Source organism: Austrofundulus limnaeus, unplaced genomic scaffold (genome assembly GCF_001266775.1).
Source record: "Austrofundulus limnaeus strain Quisiro unplaced genomic scaffold, Austrofundulus_limnaeus-1.0 Scaffold99, whole genome shotgun sequence".
Taxonomy (NCBI): Eukaryota; Metazoa; Chordata; class Actinopteri; order Cyprinodontiformes; family Rivulidae; genus Austrofundulus; species Austrofundulus limnaeus.
In genome coordinates this window covers 254,646-259,395 of record NW_013952501.1, presented here as the reverse complement: position 1 = coordinate 259,395, position 4,750 = coordinate 254,646, and the positions used below count along the sequence as shown (strand labels likewise).

Sequence of the window (4,750 nt, the reverse complement as noted above, 5' to 3'; positions counted from 1 at the left end):
CCCCCACCCTGCTGCCCATGTTTGAGCTTGGGTGAGCCAGAGGAATGGCGGTGACAGGTACACGGATCAGAAGGAAAGAAAACAACAGAAAAGTGTAGAAAAATACAAGTTAAAGATGTGGCATTTATCGYTGGGATGACTATCGTCCACCAAAACAAAGCTGTTGCTGGTTTTATGATGGAAATGACCCTCAGCTACTACCACCCCAAATTTCAGCTAGACATCTGTAAAGATGACTGAGTTATAGCTATGTATGTGTTTCATAAGGTCAGCTAGCTCTGACAAGCATCTTGAACTATGCTGGTTCCAAAAGCTGGAAAGCTGTAGACGAACATCCAGTGAACTCTTTAAGAAAGTTTTATCAAAATCACTTTGCTGGTTTGTGAGATATTTTGCTAACAGACTTATAAGGTGCACTCTAACAGGTAACAGCAGAGCTTTAAACCAGAATCTTGGGTGATCTGCTAGTGCTTTAAATATGTGTTGGAGATGACACTCTGCCACCACCATGCACATTTTTAAATAAAATAAAACAAAATTTAAAGAAATACAGCCATTTTTGTGCTTGGTATGTTTGATTAGCTGTGGCGGCCATCTTAAATAGAGTTCACTTCTAAACTAAAAGAGCTGTAGATGTATCTCCAATAATTATTATCTGAAAGTTTCTATAAAATCCATGTAGTGGTTCAGGAGTTATTTTGTTAACAGATCAGTCTGCTGCTGCTGCGGCAGTGAAGGCGCTGACAGCTGAGTTCCACTTCATGTCCTGAGAGTGCAGCCGCAGCGCTCACTTCTCTCTTGTCAGGTTGTTTTGGTTCGTTTGCTCGTAGCTCACTTTGATAGCTGCAGAAAAGATGAGACGAGTTACACTGATTGCATCGGTTTTTGTTACGTATTCAGTTAGACTAATAATTAAGATAAACCACACCGGCTCAGGTTCTCCCTGAATAAATGTTACGTGAGTGAGTTATTCTTTAAAAACGTGAGTCGTGAGGACCTACTTTTAATAGTGCAGCAGTTAAACATACCTCGAATCTTTTTAACACCCTTGAATCAGTTTCTACATATGACAGGGAGAAACTGCTTCCAGGAAAACTCGGTGCAGCCCGAGCCGGATCAAGAGGTTGTATCGTTATGCAATAAATAAGCAGCAGAACTGCTGGTCTTGTGACCTGCTACTCATTGACCTGTAAGGATGACTCATCATTTTCAGTCATACAGGCACTTTAACTAAAAAAAACACTGATTACCACTGCTGGGTTTATTCATTGTTTCGCCCATTTAGCAGATTCTAGAGGGACTCTTGGATCAACAATACACATAGATAGCATGAGTGTGTGTTTGTTTGTGTGTGTCTGTCTGACCCTGGCCTTTCGAAGGAACCAGCTTATCTGCGATATTTACCAAAGTCTACAGGGCACTATCTGCTCTGCCTCCTCTGCAATGATTACTTCTGATTTAGCTCAGAAAACGTGCGTTCCAATTTAACCATGCAGCATCAACAGCGGTCAGACAGCGGTAACTGTGAAAAGTGGTCTGCCATGGTGAGCAAGGGCCAATTGTGATCAATGCACGAGCTGGTTCAGAACAGAAGCCACCCCTTTATAATTGGTTTAAAAGGAAGAAAAAGAACCTGATGACTTTCTGCTCCTCCTGTTAATAAATCCCATGAAACAGAACAGATTCACCAATCATCTTTCTCTTCCTTTGTGCCGTAAACTTTCACTTTTGTCTTATTTCTACAGTCTTAAAGTCATGGTTRGGATGTTTTGAAGTGGAATTTGTAAAAAAAAAAAACCTCTTAAAAAACATCTTACCTGGTGTAGATAGTGCTTTGAATGACCAAAGTGGAGCACAGCCGTCCTAAAACAAGTCAAGTTTTTAAAAAATTCATAAGGCTCGTGCAATTGTTGTATTATACATCTTTGCATTTTTGTTAATACTGCATTAATTTGCATATAATTTCATGGTTATTTGCAAGCWAAAACAGCTAGCTGTAGCATTTCTGGTTTAGCCTGGGGATGCTTCCTGCAGTAATATTATAACCTTTCTATCTGAATAACTTTTAGCTCACCAATCCAGTCCGATTTAAACTCTYTTTCTCCAAAATGAGGTTGTTCAAAGCTCTATCTACAACAGGTAATATATTGACACAATTTTTCCACAGAAGCCCACATTAAAAGCTCGGTCACTTTAAACACTCAAACACATATAAATTTCCCGTTGTTGTACAGAATACATTTTTATGCTAACAATTATATAAAAATACAGAAATAGGTAAAAGGAAGAAAAAAAGACACCCATAGAAGTAAAGAAGGTGCAAGTGGACTGAACCATGCTTCGAGGACATATTTTGTGATTGACGGGGCCAAAAAATGGTGTTTTAAGTCCATCTCCTCTTTTTTTGCTGAGAYGTTTAACCGTTAACCGCTGACCTGATTGGGTTGATGGTTCTGCTGTGCAGTGACCAGAACATCCAAGGTCTTTCAGGGTCCTGATTGGCTCGCACTAATGACTGACAGTTAATCTTTTATTTAAACGGACCTCTTTAGCTTAGGAATAAATCCTGACTTTACAGACACTCCTCTGACTTTTCACATTGATTTTACACTCAAGTCAAATGGTTAATGTCCATGAAAACACACACACACACACACACACACACACACACACACACACACACGCACACACACACACCAAAGTTGGACCAAACTCTTTCAAACTTGATAACAGATCTAAAAACCTCATTAAATGTGTTCAGTTTTATATTTGTTCAGATCCAATTAGCGCTACCAGAACAATGCAGAGAGGTACTGCTTGGCTTTTCCAACATGCAGAACGTTCAGTGAGAGAAGAGGATGTTCTCGTCACACCTGTAACTCAGTGTTCTGACTGCGTAGACACAGTTTTCCTCTCTGTGCCAGTTTGTGTCCGATCAGTTGAACAGTTCAACACGCCGTCTCCTCTGACGTCCTCTGTRATGTTGTGTTCTATTCATTTTCGTAAAAGTGACTCAGCTTCGTATGTACTCAGAAAAGTGTTAAATCAAGTGTTTGGCCTTCATTTATCATTGTTTTGTGATCAGACTACATATTCTGGGTTTCATTTTACCACACAGCTCTATTTATGGACTAATCCTTTCTCTAACGTTTGCATATTTGATTGTCACAGTTGTTCTTGCCTTTTGTCTCTTTTGTCCACACTCAAGTCTATTTATTGTCCATTAACGTCTGATCTGTGCATGTTTGCTCAGTTTTGTAGAAGCAAAGGGATCTCAATAGCAACTGGAACTAAACACTGTTGATCCCCCCTCCCCACACACACACACACACACACTCGCTTCGTTAGTTTCTGGAGTTTTCAGAGAGAAACCCTTCAGAGTGCGAGTCTTCGCTTCTCATTCGGCTGGTTTCTGTCTCTCTATCTGCTCTCTTGACTGCCCAGGAAGGTGTGTGCTGTTTGCTTAAGTTAAGCTGCGCGAGGAACATGTTCACCGTTGTTATGTACAAAACACTCACGCACACACACAGTGAGTTGTGTGCTGACACGACATAAATCCTTTACTCCCGGTCAGAGTTTCCAAATGTCCCCTCTCAGTGACACAAACCATGAGGAAGTATTCAAATGCCGGCGTTTGAACATTTCCTGTCACTTCTTTTTCTCTTGTTTCTGCCTCTCTAAGCAGAAACAGAACCTGGGCTGATAAAACTGCATTTCCCATCGTACACCTCTCCGTTCACAAACATTACCTGCGCCGTCTCATTAGCTGAAAAATAAAACCGGTGCAGCGTCTGCTTTTGGTGAGGAAGTAGCACAAATTCATCAGAAGAGAAAGTTCCAGTTCTTCAAATGATTTCATTAAACAATCAATTAATCAATCAATCAATCAATCAATCAATCACTTTATTTTTGGTAAATCGTTCATGTTAAGCATTAAAAACAACAACAGACAAAACAGAAACAATAAACAAACTCATAATTTACCAATAAAAAAGGCTGAAGCCAAGCTTATTCTTGCCTACCCTATTTTATACTCAACAACCAACCAAGATATCTTCACAATACATATATAAATCTGCATAACAGCGTAAGATGTTATCATTTTACATTTCAGAGCTCTTTTAAAGCTAAACAAGTCTAAAACATCTGCATGAAAGGCTTCTTTCAGCCCTCTCATGTAAGGATGGCTTATCAAGTTTAAATGATCTTTAGTTAGTCCTGGAGCAAAAAAAAAAACCTTTTTATTACATCTTTATTATTTAGATAACAAAGTACTTTAAAGTCTGCATACACAGTTTGTTTTAATCTCTTTTATCCCCATCAGAGAAATCAAGCTCCTCAAAGTAAAAAAAAGGAGGTGAGGAAAATAATTTAAGTTAATTTAGCAGTGAAATACAGTTATCTGTTTTTGTTGTTTTAAAACTTTAAATTTAAGAAGTTTGAAGAATAAGTCTTCAGGGTGCATGCTGATACTATGAAAATGTCCAAAAATATCCTGCAGTAATGACATGAATAAAGAAAACTTGAAAAAAAAAACCATCTGGTTAAAACTAATCAAAATACACTCAAATGAACCACATAGACCACCTGAGAGTTTATTTTACTTTAAAATATACATGTTGGTCTTCTTTGAAATCTTTTCATGTCTGTGAGAAATAACTTTCTGAAAAATTATGGATCCACCCACACACACACACACAAACACACACACACACACACCTCTCCAGCACAGTAAACCTTAAAGCTGCTG

At 38.8% G+C, this 4,750-nt stretch overlaps 1 protein-coding gene across 7 annotated transcripts in view; it reads left to right on the top strand.

Annotated features, from left to right (window-relative positions):
- The window catches only part of rbm47 (RNA binding motif protein 47), a 26,409-nt gene that overhangs the window by 7,894 nt on the left and 13,765 nt on the right, over nucleotides 1–4,750 (top strand). The gene's annotated exons all lie outside the window — the stretch shown is intronic.